At 41.8% G+C, this 23626-nt stretch overlaps 1 protein-coding gene and 1 long non-coding RNA gene across 11 annotated transcripts in view; one reads left to right on the top strand and one right to left on the bottom strand.

Annotated features, from left to right (window-relative positions):
- LOC118917534 (uncharacterized) overlaps nucleotides 1-23211 on the top strand; it is a 23624-nt gene extending 413 nt beyond the window's left edge. Inside the window, exons 1-3 of the long non-coding RNA XR_005026838.2 lie at nucleotides 1-643; nucleotides 18005-18041; nucleotides 20988-23211. The exon at nucleotides 1-643 is cut by the window's left edge and continues 413 nt beyond it. This is a non-coding gene — a long non-coding RNA (uncharacterized LOC118917534). The remainder of the gene's footprint in view (nucleotides 644-18004; nucleotides 18042-20987) is intronic.
- Nucleotides 1-23626, bottom strand: part of TENM4 (teneurin transmembrane protein 4) — a 717007-nt gene that overhangs the window by 405427 nt on the left and 287954 nt on the right. The window contains exon 4 of one of the 10 annotated variants that reach the window (XM_057507188.1): nucleotides 19164-19260. The exons of the other annotated variants lie outside the window; for them this stretch is intronic. The gene's annotated coding sequence lies outside the window, so the exon portion shown is untranslated. The remainder of the gene's footprint in view (nucleotides 1-19163; nucleotides 19261-23626) is intronic. 10 annotated transcript variants of the gene reach the window in all.

Here is a 23626-nt window from a genome sequence, read left to right as displayed (position 1 = left end):
ACAAAACTGCCCCATGTTGATCTAAACAGTGCTTTCTACACAGGAAGCCAAATTACACTCAGAAGATATTTGGGTGAACATGGCAAACTACCAATGACATTCCTCATTTGTTCTGTGACAAGGGCTTAACATTCATTACATATAAATAGCTGGATGAAGAAACTGAGACTCAGAGAGGCCAAGTAGCTTGCCCCAGATAGCTGTGTAAGCAGTGGTGCTGAGATTCAAATTCAGCACCAAAGCCTAATTTGTTTAACCACTGACATACACAACACAGATGGTATTGCTATAGAGAAAAGAGTGATAAGCTTTTGTCTAAGTCAAGCTGATGTTTAACATAATACCTGTGACAGTGCTCTGATACAGCTTTATAGCCACACAGATGGGAAGGATTATTCTTGAAAATGCTTTCCCCAAATGAATCTTCATAATCAGGGTTTTATGTTAAATGCACTATATGAGTTACTTTTTCAAAAGGCTCCTGCTGTAAAGCAAGTAAATAATTTTGTTCCTGAAAATGAAAAATCATCCTGATTTACCTACCACGTGGTATATCTGTTGGAGTCAAAGATGTATTTGTCTTGGGCCAGGTAGAATTTAGGTTTCAATTCCAGATCAACATCAGCTATGTTACCTCGGACATGTGAGCCACCTACCTTCAGCTTTTCTTATCTGTAAAACAGTGATGGTATCATATACCTCACAGGACTTCTTAGGGGGAAATATGGGAATTTGTGTAAAATGCTTAACATGGATCCACGTATGATAAATACAATTTTTATGAAAAAGTTTTCCAGTTTTATTGAGAAATAATTGATATATGTCACTGTTAAGGCATACAGAATAATGGTTTGACTTATACATATTGCAAATAATCACAGTAGTTTCAGCTAACACCATCTTCTCATATAGATATAATAAAAAGAAAAGAAAAAAGGAAACACTTCGTTCTTCTTGTGATGAGAACTTAGAATTTATTTTCCTAATGATTTTCCTATATATCATACAGTAGTGTTAGCTATAGTTACCATGTGGTACTTTACATCCCTAGTCCTTATTTATTTTATAACTGGAAGTTTGATCTTTTGACCACCTTCCTCCAATTCCCCTTTCCTCTGCCCTCTACCTCCTCTGGTAACTACAAGTCTGATTCCTTTTTCTATGAGTTTGGTGTTTTTGTTTTTTTGCTTTTTTTTGGATACCACATGTAAGTGAGATCATACAGTATTTATCTTCACTTGGCATAATGCCTTTAAGGTCCATCCAAGTTCTCACAAATATTAGGATATCCTAAATTTTTATGGCTGAATAATACACACACGACAACTTCTTTATCCATTCATTCATCGACGGACATTTAGGTTGTTTCCATGTCTTGGCTATTGTAAACTATGCTCCTGTGAACAGGGGGTACAGATATTTCTTCAAGTTAGTGTTTTTGTTTCCTTTGGATATATTCCCAGAAGTGAAACTGCTGAATCATATGGTAGTTGTGTTTTTAATTTTTTGAGGATTCTCCATACTGTTTTCCATAGTGGCTATGCCAATTTAGAATCCCACCAACAGTGCACAAGGTTCCCTTTTCTCCATGTCACTGCCAACATTTATTATCTCTTGTCTTTTTGGTGATAATCATTCTAACAGGCATGAGGTGATACCACACTGTGGTTTTAATTTGCATTTCCCTAATGATTAGTGATGTTGAGCAACTAATCATGTACTAGTTGGCTTTTCATGTATCTTCTTTGGAGAAATATCTATTCAGATCCTTTGCCCATTAAAAAAGTTTTTTTTTCAATTGGGTTGTGTGAGTTCTTTATATATTTTGGATGTTAATCCTGTATCAGATATATGGTTTGCAAATACTTTTTCCCATACCATAGGTTGTCTTTTCACTTTGCTGTTGATTTCTTTTGCTATACAGAAGATTTTCAGTTTGAGGTGATCCCACTTGTTTGTTATTTTGTGGCTTCTGCTTTAGGTGTCAAATCCAAAAAGTAATTACCAAGACCCATGTCAAGGAGATTTTTTCCTATTATTTTCTTCTAGGAGTTTCATGGTTTTGGGTCTTAAATTTAAGTCTTTAGTCCATTTCAAGTTAATTTTTGTGAGTGGTGTAAGATATGGGTCCAGTTTCACTCTTTTACATATGAATATCCAATTATCCTAGCACTATTTGTTGAAGGGACTAGTCTTTCTCCATTTGACATTCTTGGCTCCTTTGTCAAATATGAGTTAGTTTTATATGCTTGGATTTATTTCTGGGCTCTCAAGCCTGTTCCACTGCTCTGTCTATTTTTATGTCAGTACCACATTGTTTTGATGATGACAGCTTTATAATATAGCTTGAAATCAGGAAGTGTGTGGCCTCTCCTTTGTTCTTAAGATTTCTTTGGCTATTTGGGGTCTTTCATGGTCTCATATAAAGTTTAGACATGTTTTTCTCTATTTCTATAATAAATGCCATTGGAATCTTGATAGGATTTGCATTGAATCTAAAGATGGCTTTTAGTAATATTGACTTTTTAACAATATTAATTCTTCCAATCTGTGAACATGGGAAATCTTTCTATTTATTTATGTTATCTTTAAATTCTTCATCAATGCCTAGTAGTTTTCAGAGTACAAGTCTTTCATCTCCTTAATTATATTTATTCCTAAGTATTTTGTTGTTTTTGGTGCTACTGTAAATGGGATAGATTGCTTTCTTTTTCAGAAAACATGTTGTTAACGTGTAGAAACACTACAAATTTTGGATGTAATTTTATATTTTGCAACTGTACTGAATTCACTGATTAGATCCAACTGTTTTTTGGTTGAGTCCTTAGGATTTTCTTTTCTTTTTTTTATTAAGGTATCATTGATATACACTATTATGAAGGTTTCACATGAAAAACAATGTGGTTGCTACATTCACCCATATTATCAAGCACCCCCCTCACACCCCACTGCAGTCACTGCCCATCAGTGTAGTAAGATGCCACAGAGTCACTGCTTGTCTTCTCTGTGCCACACTGTCTTCCCCATGATCCCCCTCACACCATATGTACTACTAATAATACCCCTCAATCCCCTTCTCCCTCCCTAGGATTTTCTATATATAAAATCATGTCATCTGCAAATAAAGACAATTTTACTACTTTCTTTCCAATTCTGATACAATTTATTTTTTTCTTGTTGATTGCTCTAGCTAGGGCTTATAGTACTATATTGAATAGGAGTGGTAAGAGCAGGCACTCTGGTCTTGTTTCTGATCATAGAGGAAAATCTTCCAGCCTTTCATCATTGAGTATGGCATTAGCTGTGGTCTTGTCATATATGGCCTTTATTATGTTGAGGCATGTTCCTTCTATGTCTAATTTGTTATGAGTTTTTATCATGAATGGATATTGAAATCTGTCAAGTGCTTCTTCTGCATCTACTGAGATGATCATGATTCTTTTATTCTACTAATGTGATGTATCACACTGACTGATCAGCATATGTTGAACCATCTTGCACCTCTGGGATAAACCCCACCTGATTGTGGCGAATGAACCTTATAATGTGCTTGTGAATTTGGTTTGCTAGTATTTTGAAAATTTTTGTATCTGTATTTACCAGGTTAACTGGACAGCAGTTTTCTTTTAGTACTCTCCTTTTGGTATCTGGATAATGCTGGCCTTGTAAAATGAGTTTGGGAGTGTTCCCATCTCTTTGATTTTTTGGAAGAGTTGGGAAGGATTGGTATTAATTCTTCTTTAAATTCACCAGAGAAGCCATCTGGTCCTAGAATTTTTTCACTGGGAGACAACTGATCACTGATTCAACCTCCTTACTAGTAATTGGGCTATTCAAGTTTTTTATTTCTTCCTAGTTCAATCTTGGTCATTTGTATGTTTCTAAGAATTTTTCCATTTCCTCTAGACTGTCCAGTTTGTTGGCATATAGTTGTTCATACTAGTCTTTTATGGTCCTTTTAATTTCAGTTGTAAGGTCTCCTGTTCTATTTGAAATTTTGTTGACTTGGGTCCTTTCTCTTTTTTCCTTTGTTGGTCTAGCTAAGGGTTTGTGAATTTTGCTTGTCTTTTCAAAGAAACAACCTTTTCTTGGCTAATCTTTTTTATTGTTTTTCTGTTCTCTAGTTCATTTATTTCTTCTCTAATCTCCATTATTTTCTTTTTCCTGTCAACTTTGGCATTAGCTGCTTCTTCCTTTTCTAGTTCCTTAAGGCACAGAGTTAGATTATTTGGGATCTTTCTTCCTTCTTAATGTAGTCACTTATTGCTATCAACTTTCCTTTTAGAACTGCTTTTGTTGCATCCTATAAGTTCTGGTATGTTATGCTTCCATTTTTGTTTGTTTCAAGAAACCTTTTTATTTGCCTTTTAACTTAGTCTTTGATCCACTGGTTGTTCAGAAGAGTGTTGTTTAATTTCCATGTTGATTTCTTTAGTTTTCCTTTAGTTGATTTCTACTTTCATGCCATTATGGTCAGAGAAGATACTTAGTATGATTTCAGTCTTCTTGAATTTGCTAAAATGTGTTTTATGGCCTAACATATGGCCTGTCCTAGAAAATGTGTCATGTGCACTTGAGAATGTGTAGACTGCTGTTGGTGGATAAAACACTCTGCATATGTCTTTTAGGTTCATTTGGTCTACAGTGTTCAGATCTGCTAATTCCTATTGATTCTTGTCTGGATGATTATCCATTCTTGAGAGTGGGGTATTAAAGTCCCCAACTATTATCATATTACTGTTTATTTATTTTTAAGCTCTGTTAGTTTCTGCTTTATATATTTTGGTGGTCTAATGTTAGATGCATAAATATTGATAAGGGTTAAATCATCTTTGCATATTGACCCCATTATCATATGTAATGAGTTTCTTGTCTCTTTTACCAATTTTAAAGTCTACTCCTGCTTTTTTTGGGTTACCATTTGCTTGGAATGCCTTTTACCATCTCTTCACTCTCAGTCTATGTGTGCCTATAAGAAGAAAGTGTGTTTCTTGTAGGCAGTACATTGTTGGATCTTGTGTACTTTAAAAAAACACATTCAATCATTCTATGTCTTTAAATTGGAAAATTTAATCCATCTACATTTAAAGTAATTATTGATAGGTAAAGACTTACTATTGCCATTTAGTTGATTGTTTTTTGGTTGTTCTGTAGATCCACTGTTCCTTGTTTCTTATTCTGCCATCTTTTTGTGTGTGTTTTGATGTTTTTGGTATCATTATGCTTTGACTTTTTTATTGTGTTATTTTGTGTAATTTCTAAAGGATTTTCCTTTGTGGTTATCATGTGGCTTACATAAAATATCTTAAACATATAATACCCTATTTTAAATGATAACAGCTTAACTTCAGAATTCTTACACATTTTAATTTTTCTTCTCTTCCTCTTCATGCTAGGTTATTGCTGTCACCATTTACATTTTTAAAATTGTGTAACTAATAACAGATTATTGTAGTAATGGTTATTTTTACTAGTTAAATTTTTTTTAACTTTTGAATTAGAGTTGTAAGTGAATTATACACTGTTATTACCATATCACAGAATATAAATATGACTATGTAATTACCATTATGCTACCTTTGTATGTTTTTATGTTGTTAATTAGCATTCTTTTACTTCCATTCAAAGAACTTCCTTTAGCATTTCTTCGAAGGCAGGTCTGGTGGTAATGAACTCTCTCAGCTTTCATTTGCTCAGGGAAGTCTTTATCCCTCATTTGTTTCTGAAGGACAGCTTTGCCAAGTATAGAATTCTTGGTTCAAAGTTATTTTCCTTCTGTATATTGAATATGCCATCCCATTCTCTCCTGGCCTGAAAAGTTTCTGTTGACAAATCCACTGATAGTCTTATGGGGTTTCCTTGTATGTACCTTCTCTCTTTTCTCTTACTGCTCTTTAAATTCTGTTTTTGTCTTTGACTTTTGACAATGTAATTATAATGTGTCTTCATACAGCCCAATTTGGGTTTAACCTATTTGGAGTCCTCTGAGCATCGTGGTTTTGGACATCCATTTTAATACCCAGGTTCAGGAAGTTTTCATCTCTTATAGCTTTAAATATACTTCCTATAGCTTTCTCTTCTCTTTCTGGAATTCCTATGATGCAAACATTGTTTCTTTTCATTGTGTCTCATAATTCCTGTAGGCTATAGTCATTCATTTTCATACTTTTTTCTTCTTGTTCCTCTAACTGGGTAATTCGTATTCTCCAGGTCATAGATTCTTTCCTCTGAATGGTAGAAACTACTTCCGAAGGTCTCTATTGAAATCCTTAGCTCAGTTGGAGTCTCTAGGATTTCTCAATTTTTGGTTTTGGTTTTTGCTTTTTTTAATGGTTGCTATTTCCTTGTTTTGTTCATGCATTGTATTCCTAATTTTGTTTAGCTGTCTGCTTTTTTTGCAGCTCACTGAACTTCCTTAAGGGAAATTTTTATGAATTCTTTGACAGTTCGTAGATTTCTGTTACTCTGGGGTCAATTACTCGAGCTTTATTAGTTTCCTTTGGTGGTATCATATTTTACCTGATTTTTCATGATCCTTGATTCCTTATGTTTGTATCTGAACATTTGAGTAATTGGGCTCCTTTTCAGACTTCACAGGTTTGCTTTAGCAGATATTGTTTTTACCAGTCAGCTCAGATTGGGTTTCTGGGTATGTCTGCTGATAATATCCTTGGGCAGGTGGGACCTGCTATTATGGTCTGTTTTGGGGTAAAGCAACTCTTGGAGAGCTGAGTGCAGGGATGGGAGTGAATGGTTCTGGCTGAGAACAGTTGGACATGACTGCTGGTTTGGTCCTCTTCCCAAATGAGGTTGTAGGATGGGTTCCATGGTTGCCTGGATTCTCTGGTCAGGACTGGGTACTGTATCCCATAGTAAATGAATTAGCTTCCCTGCCCTAGCAGGGCAGCAGGATGGGACACAGGGCCTATATAGGTCATTATTTGGGGACCCAAATCAGACCATAGTGTACAATGAATTCCCTGGTCAAGTGAGGCCATCGGTTTTGCTCTGTAGATGGGTAAAACCATGGGCTGTGCTCTCTGTTCAAGGGCCACTGTACATAGGGTTGTTGAATGGGCTACATGGCTTCCCTTGTGTTCTGGTTAGGATCCCTGATGGAACATGCTGAAGGCTATATTCAGCAATGAATGGGGCTACAAATTAGATCTCTGCCTGGCACAGTGGGAGAAGCAGCTCTAAAGCCAGTAAAGCTCTTTGTTCTCTTAACTCAAGCTAACCCTCATCCCAAGCTCCCTGACCTACTAGGGCCTTTGCTCTGCAAACAATTGTCTCTGCCCTCCCACCTCTTGACTTGAGTGCTCCTGGGCTGCACAGCTTCCAGGAGTTGTCTCCAGCCTTTTTGGTCAGATGGGAGTAGAAGATGCACTACACAGAGGACTATATGTCAGCTTGATTGCCTAGGTGGGAGGGATAGGGTCCACTCCAGGATACACTCAATGTCTCAAAGAGGCTCTCTGGTTCAGTTACCCTCAGCCTTGGCTATGAATTAATCCTCCAGCCTGTGCATAGCACAGGAACTGCCCCTATCCAGTGCTGGCTTTCCTCTGGGGGCAATCAGTTCTGCCCACCTGCCTCTCAGCTACAGTGGTGTTGAGCTGCAGAGCTTCCAGGAGTTGCCACCAGCCCTTTTGCTGAGATGGGGCTGGAAGACACTCTCTACAGCAGGTGGGACTCTGACTTTGCTCCTTGCCTGGGTGTGAGCAAACCGGGCTCTAGGGCTGGCGACTATTCATGTGAGGATTCAGTTCAGGCCCGAGTTCCCTGGTCAGAGTGCACCCCTGACTTGGTTACGCAGATTAGCAAAACTGCTGGTTGGAATTACTACTTGGGCATTGGAGGTATGAGTCTATCAATATCCATGTGCTAGCTGTTACAAGCCCTTCCCCTCTTCTCTATCACAGACAGATTCCCAGTGGTGAGTACCCCAGATTCCCCTGCAATCTTCATGGTATGAGATCAGAGTAGGGACTCCTTAAAGTACCCTCTGGGTTCTCTTTGCCCACAGGAGGAACCAGAGGCTCACGAGAGACTTCTGTGTGAAGCTTGTGTTGCTGCAACTGTCCAGGGGGTGGGGCAATGTGGTCAACATTTAGCCACTTCTCTTCCCCTTATGATGCAGTCAGTCTTGGTGTCTGAGGTGCAGGGGGTGCTTCAGCCTCATCCCCATGTCCTAGGGTTCTCTCAATGGTGTCTTTTACTTTAATAATTGTTAGTTCTTCTTGTGAGGGGAAGCAAAGTCAGGAATGACCTATTTTGCCATCTTGGTGACACACTTCCCAATTTATTTTAAATTTTTTTTGGCGATCCAATTTATTTTCCAGTTTAGCTACTTAAGTTACCTCTCTCATCATCACCACTACCTCTCTCATCATCACCACTACCACCACCACCACTCACCCTCATTATCATCATCGTCACTTTTTATTTGGCTATCTAGTTAGCTATTTATTTTGCTATATGATGATGTTGCTAATACAGCTATTCAGTTTGCTGTTGAATTTAACTCACACATTTGTAATAAAATCCTAACCTTAATGTTGACTTTGGCAGTAACAACACTTCTGGTGTGCTGACCATGTTGTGCCCACATGGTTTTCTCCTTCATCAGCTTTCTATCTCAGACCCAGGCAATACTGGATATGCTACAAAGGGAATTAGCATTCATTTGTACCTGAGGGACATAAATCTTTTCTGCTTGGGCTAAGTGGGTGGGTGGCTAGTTTCAAGGCGAATTTAGACTCTATGTGATGTCAAAGAACCGCAGTCTCAAGGAGAGGCTGTTATTTAGATGCTATGAGCATTAATGGACCTTGCCGATAGTGGTTTGAACAGGAAGGTCTGCCTGGGGTTTGGCTCTGAGCACCAAGTAAGGGCCAAACATGACCTTGGCTTAGTCAAGATGTTGCTTCCTCTAAGGATTCTGGAGACGTTCACCCAAACTTTCCACTGCTTCAAATGTGTTGAAGTCAATCAGCAAGGGGAGCTTTTTCCACATTCTCTCTGGAGAGCAGCAGCCATCTGTAGGTCAAAAGCTGCTCAACAGGGTATAGTGAGGCAAGCCACATTCTGGTTTGTCTTAGTTTTGTGATTTTGGGTAAGTTATTCAAACTTTCTAAGCTTCAGTTTCTTCACCTGTAAATTGGGAATACCCATTATCTCAAGGGTAAATGAAGGCCAAATGGGATAACTCATAATTAGTTATCAACAAATGTTAGTCCCTTCCCCTCTTACTTCAGACATAGGGTTCAGGGAACACAAATAAAAAGCCTGCAGAGAAGAAAATGGTTATGAAAGGTATTGGTAAGTCACAAAGGGAAGAAGAAACACTTTTGGTGCATGTGAAACATGTCTGGCATTGTACTAGGCCCTTTATTAATGCTACATTATACCATTCTTGGAATTACTTGGGAGGGAAGATATTGCCTGATCCTTTTTTCAAAAAATTGCAGTAAAATCTGCATAACATGAAGTTACCATTCTTAATCATTTTTAAGTGTACTGTTTAGTGGCTTTAAGTACATTCACTTTGTTGTACAACCATCACCACCAACCCTCTACAGAATTCTTTTCATCATGCAAGACTGAAATTCTATACCTGTGAACAATTCTCCATTTCCCCTTTCCCTCAGCTGCTGGCAACCACGATTATACTTTTTGTCTCTATGACTTGATTATTCTTCATACCACATATAAGTAGAATCATACAGTATTTGCCCTTTTGTGACTGGCCTATTTCATTCACTTAGCATAAAGTCCTCAAGGTTCATCCATAATGTATCATGTGTAAGAACTTCTTTCCTTATAAAAGGCTGACTAATACTCCATTGCATGCATATGCCACATTTCGTTTATCCATTGACAGACATGGTTTGCTTCCACCTCTTGGCAACTGTGAATAATGCTGCTGTGACCATGGGCATACAAATATCTTTTTAAGTCCTTACTTTCAATGCTTTTGGTTGTATACCCAGACATGGAATTGCTTTATCATATGGTAATTCTATTTGACAGTTTTTGAGGAATCATCACATTGGTTTCCATAGTGGCTACACGATTTTACCTAACCCTTTTTAGAGATAATATATCTGAGGTTGAGCAACTAAGCAACAGGCATGAGGTCATGCAGCTTAGAAGTGGCGGTGAAATGCCAGCCTGGGTCCAACGTGCCCTCATTCAACAGAGTAGCAGTTCCCAAAGCCAGGGCCCAGCCAGGAACAACAGAATCATCCCATAGATTCCTAGGCCCTGAGGCCCAGAGAATCGCTAGGGATAGGGTTTAGGAGACTGTATTTTCAAAACAACAAACAACAAACCAACCAACACTCAGGTGTTTCTGGGCAGCCAGGTTTGATGACCACTGTTTATTATTGTGATAATCATCACTATTTTGTCCCTGTCATTATCAAAATGTTCTCATAACCATTCCTTACCCAGATCAGTTTACTGATCTGTAAGCATCTGGAAACAGTAGGAACGTAACTGTTACCAGGAAATCTGACCCCTGGGTTTGCTCTCTAGCAAGTGCTGGCTTTCAAAGGGCAACTCACTTAGTATTCTAATCAACAAGCCATCAGCAGGCGCCTGCCCAGGCCTTTCTTAGATTCCTGACTAACACTCATTAAACAGCTCAAGTGTTCCTAAGTAAGTGTGTGCAGAGGCAGGCCACGGGCATTTTAATCTCATTAGTGAATTGAAGCCCTAAGATGCAGTCGCCACAGCAGTCCTTTGTGCTTATGAGGTGAAATTCTTTACACCCTGAGACTGGCTGTCTGTCCCTCTGTCATCTCCCACCCATTCTCTCCAGCTTTGCATCCTCTCCTAGGACCAGAGGAAATGACTCTGGGAAACGAGAGCTTGATGACTTCCAGGGTGCTGGCTACAGAGAGCTGGATAACCAGGTCAGACTGACTGTACCCCAGAAGGGATATTGAGTTATCTACCCAGCCTGACTTGTTGAGTTGGCACCTGGCCATAGGCACTGCTCCCTGAATTCAACTGTCTGCGTTCCCTCCCCCATCAGTGCTCTTGATAGAAGCCAGACAAGGCTATGGACCTTGGGAAAGGAGCATCCACAGACAATCTTCCCAGCACACAGCCCTCATTGTTGAAGGAGGAAGGCATGGAGGAGGCAGAGGGAATGCTTATCTTTTGTCAGGGCCATGCAGCTGAAAGGGCATCAGTGAAAAATGACCTTATAAATTAAAGGTGGGGGAATATGAAAACTGTGTAACTATGACTATCTTCCCTGGGACATAAATAGCTGGGACTTTCTCTGCAGATGTTCATACACACACCCACAGACAAATATACACACTTATTATTCTGCTCAAAGTAAATCAGGAGGCAAATGTAAAACAGACTCATTCATCCATTCACTCAACCATTTATCCATCCATCCATTCATTCATCCAGTTACTTGTTTATTCAAATATTAATTTAGTGCCTACCATGATCCATGAAATATGCTGGAAGAAACAGCAATGACATAGATCAGAGGTTTCTAACTGGGAGACACTATTACTGGAATAATCTAGGAACCTGGATGTTGGTTTACCAAGCATTGTCTGTAACTGAGCCTATATGTTATAGGGGCTATTATAAACATACATTGAGTTCAGATAATACCGAATCCACAGTAGCTTTCAGTCATATATTTCCCAGCCAGTGGAAGCTGAAAGTATAAAAACTAACCACTAGGAGACCTGGACATGCTCTAGCAAATGAAAGTACAGAATTGTATAATGTATGGTTTCATGAATGACGCTGATCACAACCACGACCATAATAAGTAACTAAATAATTTACTAGGCATTGGGCATTTTCCCAAATGGTTTACTTGTTATTCCTCACAACAAATCTATGAGATAGACGTGCTAGTACCCATTTCTCAGATGGTAAAACCAACCACGGAGAGTACCATCATTTCCCCACGGTCACACAGCAGTACGGGCGGAGCTGGGATTTCCACTCTGGAAGTACAGCTGCAGAGCCAGTCCAAAAAAGAACCACTTTTCACTTTTTCTAAAGAAAATCTAAAGTAAAATTCTAATATGCAAGGGGAATAAAGGGTAGCTTCCGGCTTGGCGAGGGATTGGGGCTTCAGGGCCCTGCTTAATTTACCTCCAATCCTCCCACCATGGCCTTGAAGTTCCTCTGATCACTAGTCCCCCTTCAACTGTAATGAAAAATACAACAATGGAAACAAGGAGAGAAGGGAGGAGAGGAAGAGGGAAGGGAGGGAGAAATGGGGAAAGAGGGAAGAAAAAGCACAGTCTTGTGTGTTACTAACTGGGAGGAGATTTATACTTGCAAGGTGTCATTCCTAAGGTGAGCTTGGTCCCTACCTTCATGGGCTTACAGTCCAGCAGAGAAGCTAGATCAGGGACTGGTAATTCAAAAGGTGATTTAAAGGGGGAGGGGCATCTATGGGAACACAAAGCAGGGGTTTGGATTCGGTTTAGCATCAGGGAAGCTGGGGCGTGGAGGATGAGAAGAGGGCTGCTTGGACTAGCTGGCTGGTGGCCGTGCGGGGGGAAGGGACTGGGTTCACGAGGCTTCAGAGATGGTACCACTAGAACTTGGGGGCTGACCAGACACAGGGCCATGGCAGAGAGGGTGCTCTGAAGGATGACACTGGGGTTCGGCCTGTGAATCAGGTGTGAGGCTGAAAGGTGGGGTGTCAAGAACTAGATTCCTGCAGCTCCAACATCAGAACTACATAGGATCCAACGTGAACCCCGTGCCCACTGACCACACAACCATCCATCCATCCCCAGGGAGACAAAGGCAGGAGAGGCTGACTGCTGTCACACCCTGTGCAAAGCATTAAGGTCAAGAGAATGCCATATGCCCTATAAAAGCATCTGTAGGCAGAAGTGATTCTGGTAAGTACAGCAACTGATTGCAGTAAATTAATAATAGATGTCCTGGACTCCCTCAGAAATATTTACTCAGGCAGAGTGGTTGAGCACTAATAGCTGGGAATGGAACCTGAGCCTTACCTCAAACGGCCCAGGCTACTGAGAATGAAGCAGCAGCATCCCGGCCCTTCCTGAAGCCACTGGAGGGAAAACAAATGCGCAGCTCGCCTCGCTCGGGAATATGAGGATCCACAGTCTGCTGGGAAACCATGGGCCAAAGGCCCTGGGCAGCAGCCAGAGCAGGAAGCCGGCCCGTGAGGACTGCTCACGCTTCCCAGGTGCCAGGCCCTCACTAAGGGCCACACCTAGGTGCACACTTAACCTCAGGCGCTGTGAAACTGGCACTCTTTTTAGGCCCATTTCACAGATACAGGTGCTGAGACCCAGAAAAGTAGGGCACCTGACAGGTAACCAGCCAGGACGTGATGGTGCTGGGGGCCAAGCCGGGGCAGTCTGCTCCATGGTATGTGACCTCAGCCTGCTTTGCCACGCTGCCTCCTCTTGCCTTTTCTAAACACTCAAGAGAAGGGGGCAAGTGAAACAAAAGAGATCCTACATTGAACGGCCAAAGACCCATTTGCAGAGTGCTACTGTTGCGTGTGCCCTGTCTCAAGCTTCTGCTAAGAACTCTGGACTCTTCTCACTAGCAAACAGAGCAGTAACGCCTTCACTTATTAGTCATTTACCCAGCACTTGCCAGGGCCCAGACTCTGTGCTGGGCTCAGGCTGGGCCTTATATAATGCATATAAAATCTCCCTTCTCTGGGACACCCTCCCTGTCCTCTTGTGAGAAGAGCCTATTTCTCCTTCCCCAGAGCCCTCAACCAGTCCTCAGGCCATTCTCTAGAATGGAATTTTTCAAAGTAAGTTCTGGAAGACAGAGGGATTTGAAAAGATGTGCGAAAAGGGGCTCTGGGGCAAAGAAGTCTGGGAAACATTAGGTTAGCCTCCTCACTGCAGGACTTCTCAGAGCCTTTGGTGTGTCAGTGGCAGTGAGAAGTACCATGATAATTCAGTTTAGAGTACCTCTCAGATCATGCAAAAGGAAAACCTCCTCCTTTTTAAAAAAAACTACATTTTGTAGGGTTAATGAATCCTAGAACAGGGTTTGGGACAACTTGCCCTAGATACAACTAACATTGTCAAATTCATGTTCAGTTATGACCTGTCAGTCCCCTGGCAGCACAGCGAGGGTGGGAACTCTCCTCCACATCTCCCCAGGTCCTGCCTTCAGCCAGGCCTAGATCAGAAGAGTTCTCTGCAAGTCGTCCTCGAAGATGGCACAAGCGAGTGCTGTGAGACGAAACTACGGGACGGCACCGATATTCAGAGCTGCGTCTGCCCGCATCTCTCATTCTGTCTCCAAGGCTACAGGCATTTCTGGCCTATTTGAATCTCAGGCGATGTTCCCTCTTCATCCTGAATACTCCTTGTCAGAGAGGAGACCCTCTGGCTCCTGTCCACTCCTGCTGGGTCCTCTCCTGCGCTATCCCCCAATTTCAGCTTTACGGAACTGCAGTCTCCACAGTACACCATAGCTTCTTTTAAATGAGGTTCTCACCTGCTGGTTGTTCCTCAGCATTCCTGTCCATGCAGTTCCCTCTCTTCAGTCCTTAGCTGAAATCTCTTGGCTCTATGAAACCTTCTCTCAGGCCCCTGCTGGCTTCCCACCTCCAAGGTTGGACATGACGCCCCTCCCGGGAGGCCTGGGCTATTACATCCTAAACCATACCTGCCCCTCTGGGTGTGTGGGGCAGAGGAGGGGTCCTAAGTGAAGGTGCTCATGTATTTTGTGCCACTGGTGTTAGGCAACCCTGCTACTTAAGATGGTTCCAGGCCCTTGTGAACTTCACACTGAGCCTTTTGAATTAAATCTGCACATTTTTATTCCCTGTGAAGCTTTGCCTGGCAGGGACAGGGTTGCATCCTACCCTTCTTATACCCTCAGAGGCTGGTAGCCCCCTGACCCCTGTGGGGGAGGTCTGCTGAATGGACTCACGATTCTGTAACAAAATAAAGATGCAAAGCCAGAACCCAAGCAGACTTTGTCAGATCTTATCCTCCCAATGTGTTTTCTTCAGTTTCCCAATTTCTACAACCATAAAATAGCTTTGGCATGACAGTCATTTTACACAAATGAACGCATGATACAGTGCAATGGTGTTTACGGAGCTCTGAGCGAATCGGATCAGGCAGAAGAGGCAGGAAGGAGGAGGGGCGGACTTTGGGGAGCTGGAGCCAGGCCCCTGCTGAGGTGGCTAGGACTCTGACTCTACCCGTCTGTGGGTGGAAAAACAATCGCTCCCCTTGGACCGAAAGCACAGGGCTGCCGCCCAGAGATCAAGGTGCCAGACAGAGCCTACTCAACCGAATGCACCATTCCACCAGTTGGCAGAAGAAATAGGAGACACGAAATTAGCAGAAGGAGGCCAAGAGTCATCTTCCCAGCTCTGCCTTTCCTCCTAGGTCTGCTCTGAATTCCCCTTTCCTCTGGGTCTCAGATTCCTCATTTTAAAGTGAGAGGGTTAGATTAAATCAGTGGTTCGCAATTTTTTGGACTGTGACTCACAGAAATGCATTTGACATCTCAATTCAGTGTAGACACACATACAGACACACATATATCTAACTTAAGTTTCACTTAAAATGCTTACCCTTACTACTTGCTGTCTTTCTCTTTGTTTATTTTCATTTATAAATTCATTATATAAACTTTTGTTGAAGCATGATGTAAGTATAGTAGAATGTACATGTCATAAATGTGCAGCTTGATAAATTCTCACAAACTGACAACACCCATGTAACCAATCATTAGATCAAAAGACAGAACATTACCAATGCCTTGAAAGACCCCTCCTGGTCTCTCCCATTTACCAGCTTCTCCCCCAAGGATAACAGCTATCCAGTTCTAACAGAATAGATTAGTTTCGTCTGTTTCTGTACTTTAGGTTAAAGGTAGAAACATTTCTTTGTGCCTGGCTTTTTCTTTCAACATTCTGTTTATGAGGGTCATTGATATGTGCAACATTCCACTATGTGCAACATTCCACTGTGTGGATATATGATAACTCATCCATTCTACTGTGGGAGGCCATGTTTTTTGGTGGACATGTGTGTAGCATGGGTATTTATCTTAGAATGGAATTGCTGGTATGCGTATGTTCAGCTTTAGTTGATACTGCGAGACAATTCTCCAAAGTCATTATAACAAATGACACTTCTGCCTGCGGTGAATGAGAGTTCCAGGTGTTCCAGATCTTTGCTAACACTAGGTATTGTCTATCTTTTTCATTTTAGCCATTCTCATGGGTGTGTAGTGTTATTTTATGGTGGGTTTAATTAAAAATTCCCTGACAACTAATAATGTTTTCATATGCTTTTTGGTTATCTGGATATACTCATTTGTGAAGTGTCTATTTGAGTCTATTTTTTTAAATTAGGCTGTTGGTTTTTTCCTTACTGATTTGTAGGAGCTTCCTCTTTTATTCCTATTATATATCTATTTAGGATATGAGGACTTTGTTGAGTATATGTAATGTAAACATCTTCACCTACTCTATGAGTTATGGGTTACTCCATTTCACTTTAACACATAATAACCTTGAACTACTGAATTAATTTCATGATCCACTAAGGGGTCAAAGCTCACAGTTTGAAAAACACTGCAGTACACAATTCTGCAGTCTTCCCCAGACCTGGATACCCCCACAGGGACCATCTGGCTGGTGGCATCTGCAGGAGCTTTAGCCTAGAGCAGCACCCCTGTATGGATAGTCGGTAGCTATCTGCAGAATAAAGCCCATGGTATCAGCTATCTTTAATTTCCAAATTAAAAAAAGAAGTCCTTGTTCCACACCTTAAATGAAACCACCATTCCCAGTTCTCCCAAATTTAGGAATTGCCAGCTCAGCAGCCCAGACTGAGGGAGGGGCCTCAGAGGATGGCGGAGGAGTGGGAACACCTCTGGAATTAGCCCTTTCAGCAGGGCTGCGGGTGTGGGCTCCCCCTCCCTGGAGCGCCTGGGCCCTCAGGAAAGGCCCCATGGAATCTAAGCCAAGTCCAGAGGTTGCTTTTACCCAACAGGTCAGGATGGCTTTCCTTAAACTCTGACAACTCCATGAACCATGGGAGAAGCCCCACACACCCTGGCTGCTTTCTCAGTGTCAAGGGTGCATTCCATGCAGTACCCTCCCAGCTCCTCAGAGAGGCCCTGTCCACAGACTTTAAGCTCCATGAAGGCAGGGACTGTGGCACTCTTTGTCAAAAATGTGCCACGCTCATGCAGCTGGCCTGGCACAGGGAGAGGCTGATTGACACTATGGCCTGTGTTTTCATTCTTAAGTTATACTCCGTCCAGGCGGCCAGTCCCTGGGTAAGGAGTCATGACCCCCTCCAAAGGGCCGAAAGACACTCTGTCTCCCACAAGTGCACACACAAACAGACATGCATAGGCACGTGTGCGCAGCACAGGCATGTACCTGCAGGCACACACGCGTGTTTTACTCAGAAATCTGTGGGCTGGGTTCCACTGGTTCATGAGACACTCAGCTCATCTGAGTTTAACCCTCTCTCCTGATTTCCCAGGTACTGAAATAGCACCTAATATATGGATAACACATATATATATATATATATATATATATATATATATAGGAACCTTTATAGTTTATAAATCCCTCTCACACTCAGTTTCTCACTTGACCCTCACAACAAGTCTTCTGAACACATACAAATATTCGATGATTCTCAAAGCTCCCCAGGTCTAGTAGGGGTCCGGGGACCATCCTTCTGGGGACAGTAATCCTTCCTATGTGGGGCTAGAGCAATGGCAGCAGCCTCAAGTCGGCAGAATTTGTGTAGCTCCTCAGACCCACCTGAAGTTTCCCTTTGAACTGTATATTCCATGCCAACCAGTCCTTCCTTGTCTAGTCTGAGTACAATTTTCATTACATGAACATTTCAGATTTGGGCTTGTTTTTGCATGAGAGTTTATATGGGATGTGGACACTTCTCCCCTTTCCCTAATAAGCATGCCTGTGTATTCTCTCTTCTCTCCTTAGCAGAGGCCTTACCACCTCCTGACTTGTCCTCCAGCCAAAGGTAAGGAGCTTCATCACCACTTACACTGCTACAAGGGCTACCTCATTCTGAACACTTCCTACATGCCAGGTATCGAGTGCTTTATGTACATTATGCCAGCAATCTCACACAAACCCTTCGCCACATGTATTAACATTCTTATTTTGCAAATGAGGAAATAGATGCTCAGAGAGAAGTGACAGAACTGGGTAGGTGCCACTGATCCCCAAGCCCTGGCCCACACCAGTGCCTGGAACCTTGAGAAGCCGCAGCTTCTTTATTCCAAGTCAGCAAAACTGTCCAGATGGAGGTGAGTGGCATCTTAGTCCTACCCTCTCCGAGCTCAGAGTGATGAAGGGACTCTCCTGAGAGTACAGCGAGGGAGAACTGGGACTGGAACCTGGGCTGGTCCTTGGGTTTATCTCACCAGAGTCTCCCAGCTCTCCTGGGAGAAAGGACACTGGTAGAGCTCTGTCTGTGTCCCAGGCTGGTGCCTCTTTTTAAGGAGATATTTACAGTATTGGAAAGAAGGTGGTCAGGGCAGGAGCTGCTTTTGAAACCAAATTATGAGGAGTTATTGGAGGAACAAAAAATAAGAAAAGATCTCAAGGAGGTACACGATCTGTGTCTTCAACCATTTTTAGGATAGAACTGTCTAGTAAAGAAGAAAGAGGCTTGGCAAGATGTGAGGTAGAGTGGATTTCAAATCCAGATTAAGGAAGAATTCTGTAAAAATCCTAAATATGGGGAGATACCAAGTTCCTCTTAAATCCTTGGAGGTTTCAATAATAGGTCAAATATCTACATCTCTCTATCTATTGATCCGTCTCCCTCCTCTCTTTCTATAATATATATATATATATATATATACCTCTCTATGACCTGTCAAAAGGTCCATGCCTCTTAAGACCCTTTCATCTCTAAGATTCCACAAGATTCTGAAATGCACTGAAGTCTTACAGAGAAGGCAAGCAGTAATCTTGTACTCCCTGCTCACTGTTCTCAGGGGGAAAAAAGTATTACAAAATGAGTGGAGACACAGTCTACCTACTAACGCATACTGAAGAGGTAGAGAAAAAAAACTACCCATAACATTAATTTAAATCATGAATACTCTCTGAAGTGTTAAAAAAATCAACTCACTTTTCTTTAAGTCTTCTTAAAAGGGTCTAAGAATAGTCCTTCAAATAATCCTTGAAGTATGCAATTTTAATTTGGACACATGGTAATTTCAGTCTACCTGTTGAAAGAGACAAGAGAGCAATCAGTCATTTCTGATGAGGATGACAAGTGAGGAAGAGTCAGGCAGCTGGGGCGGGTGGGGGATGTGGGGGTGGGGGTAGTGAGGAGGATGGGGGACGGGGTGGGGCGGGAATGGGCAGCAGCCTTGGCCCAGGCCGAAGACTGGTTTGTGAACACTCAGAGGAAAGGCAACTAAGATAGTGATCATGGTGCCTGGCACACGGCAAATGCTCAATAAATATTTAATGAATGAATGAATGAATAAAAGGATGGATGAATAAATGAGTGCAATTTATCATCAACCTTTGATATAATGAGTTATCCTATAGGCTCATCTCCTTGACTCTTAGGAAGAAAGAAAAGTTCCAGGCACTGGGCAAAGGATGGCAAATGGCTCCAAGAAAGGTTTATAGTGAAGGGCACAGAGTGAGGGCTTTGAAGCCAGCCATGTCTCTGCAAATCCTGGCTCTACCACTTACAACTGTGTAACCCTGGGCCATCTTATTTACGTTTACTGTTGTTCTTAAATTGGCCACTTAACCTATTCTTTAATTTTCAGCCCTTCTTCCTGCCTAATTCAAGCATTTAAAATAATAAATTTTCCTAAAGTGCTGTCTTTGCTACATTTTACCACTTTGATATTTCATGTTTCTTCTATCATTTATTTATAAAAGAATCTTATAATTTTTATTATCATTTCTTTTTTTGACCCATGGGTGGGTTAGAAGTGTTTTTGTTAATGTCTTTCAATATATATTTTTAAAAAATTCATCTTTCTGTTATTGATTTCTAGCTTAATTATACTGTGGTGGAAAATGTGGTCTGTAGGATACTGATTCCATAAAATTTATTGGAACAGATTTTATAGCCTGGGATGTAGTCAATTGCTGTGAATCTGTGCTTGGAAAGAATGTATACTCTCCAGTTTTGGGGTGTTATCTTGGGGGAGTATTTTTTTAACCTCCTTATACCTCCATTTCTTTATCTGAAAAGGGTACGAGAACAATACATGTTAGTTCCCTCCTGCCATTTAGAACTACACTGATGGACATAGAGACTGTGCAGACAAAAACAGAGAATGCACAACAAAGAGAGCCAGATGCACTGTTTCTCGCTTATGATAGGATTAATAATAATACCGTGGCCTTATAAAGCATTTGAAAGTATCCAAATGATGACCACGTTTGCCATGTGATTTCTTCCTCTCAACGAACCCTTGAGGTGTCACCCAGGCAGTGGGTGGTGGTGGGGACCCACACAGAGAAGGGACGCATACCAACTGGTATGGCTATTCACTCAGTCCTCCAAGCCAGAACCCCAGGATCCCTCTTTGATTTCTCCCTCCCCTCCCTCTTCATACCTGCTCAGTTTGGTCTAGTCACTGTCTCAAATCCATCCTTGTGATCACCCTCAATGCTTACATAATTTCTTACTCCAGCAGATGATTAAAATCCTGTTTTAAAAGTACAACTCAAGAAGTAAATCCTGATAGGGTCTTCTTGGCAGGTATGATTCCCAAATGGGGCTGGGGTAGGTGTTGGATTGTGGGTGCGGTGATATCCTAATCTTGAAGGGGACGGTGATGTGTATGTCTATCAAATGGAGGCACAGGGTTAGAAAGGCAGAGAAGCTTTGTGCCAGTTGAGTTCAAATACTGTTCATCTAACAAAGCCCTTCCCGTGACCCTGTCTCCATCCCACTCCAAGTTCTTTTTCCCCTTCTCAGAGAAAGTTCTTGAGTCATCCGAATGACACTTCTTCTACGTCTATGCCCCACAAGTCACTGTGGTGTGGCTCCACATCCCGAGCGTTCTCTTCGAGATCATGATGATGCTGTCACTGCAACTTCCAGAGACTTCTTAATCTGCAGCTGCTTCTACGGGTCATTCACTAGCAGGACCGCCACCTCCTTCTGGAAACTCTCCTGCCTCGGCATCTGCAGTGATTCTCTCCTGGTTCTCCTCCTTTCCCTCCAACAACTTTCTCTGTCTTTTTGGCCGGTTCTCTTTTTCTCTGCCTCATCATTAAATGTGAAAGATTGAAGAGCCTCCCCACCCTTCTTTTCCTCCTTAAATTTTATTATTTGAATGGGCATTTTCATAATTTAATTAGAACTGTTTCAATAAAATAACAATAAACTACCATTTATTAAATGCATATTAAATGTACACCAATCACTGTGCTAAACATTACTTTATTTCAATTGATCGCCACAGCAGCCATCTGTGGTAGGTATTACTAAGATTCCTCATTTACAGATGGGGAAAAAGCAGCTAAGAAAAGACCACCTATTCATCCATCTGACTGCACATCTATTTCTCTGCCCCAAAACACAGATACAGGAGAAGATTGTTCATCCAGAAGTTCAGATACTAGGTGCATCTGAACAAAGGAACTGTTTCAAAGGGTTTTTTTTCTTACCCTTTGAAAAAAATACATCATACTTTTGTAAAAATTGAAGAAAACTTGCTGGAGGTCATGGTGTATGGGGAAGGAATGCGCTCTGCTAGGCTGACTGGTCAGGGACAGCCATCGCTGGGATTTGGCCAGGGTGACTGCCCAAGTTACCACAACAGATCTGTTCGATTTCCCTTATCCATCCCCACATTTCTAAATCTTATTTATACATCAAGTCCAGGTCAAACCCCCTTCATTCTCGAAGTCTTCTCTGATTCTCCTCCCCCAACAGGCACAAATGGACCCAGACCCCAGCCAGAATGTGTCTGTGATGGCACTTGGCATTTTATCATCCATGGTTAATACTGCACTTCAGAAAGCATTTCAACTATCAGTTTCATGCTCTACCTCCCTTTCTGGTCTCCTTGGGGCTGGGAGTTGCAGCTACTTCATCTTTATGATGTTTTCAGAACCAAGCCCAGTGCCTGGAACACAGACGTTCATAAATGACTGACCAATTTTAACTGAATGACATTGGCTTTGAAAGGCGAGGGGCACCCCCAAATCACTCTAATGCCAGCACTGAGCAGTGTATTACGTACACAGCAGGTGCTAAACAAATAAAAAATCGTCTCACCTCTCTCAATCCTTCCAAAAATAAGGATCAGGAAATGGGGACTGAGACAGAGTTTTCTAAAGGCTTGTGTTCACAGACATGTTGGGGTGGTGGCTTTTGACATTCTCCATGATGAACTAAGCAGAAAAAAGACCATGTTTGGACACATTCTAGTTCTCCTATTCAGGAAATGAGAGTTAAATCTTTGAAGACAGACAGGGCTCCAAGATTTACTATAACCACCTGCTTCTACAGAGGAGAGCTGGGAGGTAAAACAACTCCATCCAAGAACAGGACAAGAAGGACAGCAGATGCATTTTACTTGTCCCCCTCTAGACTTGCAAGTGAAGCCTCTAGGAAAATGAGTGCTTTCTGAGTGGCTAAAAATAAACTCCCAGAAACTTCATCTAGATATATCATGGCTGCAATTTACAGCGTCTAGAACTTCAGCATGGTATAATTACCAAATGGATTACAATAATTTACTTTTGGGTTAAAAGCTCTAATGAACATGACCTTCCAATGGAATAGGAAAATAAGAGGCTAGGAACCAGCCATTCCTCTGTCCCCTTCCAGTGCTACAATTTTAATGCTGGCTGACATCCATCTACTGACACGTGGTGGGTACAATTACAATTCTGAGCTCTGGGCTTCCTGGGAAGTATGGCCTCTGGAATATAGCCCCCCAAAAGGGTCTATACTTATCCAGTGACCAGGAAGACATCCCAAATCACCCTCAAATGAGCAGGAAACCCCACAAGCAGGGAACGGTTTGTTGTGATGTCTCTGAGTAGGCAGTATCAAAGGATGGGACCAAGAAAGAATGTTATGCAGGTAAAAGAAGATTAGACTGGGGTCAGGGAGGACCTCTGTTTGGGTTTTGCTTTATGTGTAGCATGAATAACAACCACTTATAGGCCCTTTTACAAAATACTGATAAATAAGTAATTACCTGACAAGATTTCTATGGGCATTAAATAAGACAATTTGCATTAAAAATGACAAGCAATTACCTGACAAGATTCTATGGGCATGAAAGGGTTTTGTAAGTGAAGGCTAGTGATTCTTCTGGAGTGAATAAATTTCCAAAGCAGCTCTTTCTGATAGGGCATTTTTCTGACAAAACAGTATAAAATATTGGAGTAGGGAGCCAGGGGTTGGGCACGGGGTTGGGGGTGCAGCAGAAATCCTTGAAATTTGTCTTCTCTAGTTTCCCTCAACAGAGTCCAGGCAAAGGCAAGTCCATTTGTTATTTTCTTTTCAATATCTCCCAGCAGATCATTCTAGAACAAGGAAACAGGGACACTGACTTGACCAAGAAACATGAACTACTTGCCTCTTCTCTTGTGCAC

This window comes from Manis pentadactyla, chromosome 9 (assembly GCF_030020395.1).
Source record: "Manis pentadactyla isolate mManPen7 chromosome 9, mManPen7.hap1, whole genome shotgun sequence".
Taxonomy (NCBI): domain Eukaryota; kingdom Metazoa; phylum Chordata; class Mammalia; order Pholidota; family Manidae; genus Manis; species Manis pentadactyla.
Note: the sequence above shows the minus strand (reverse complement) of the source record. Positions and strands in the feature narration are given on the sequence as shown.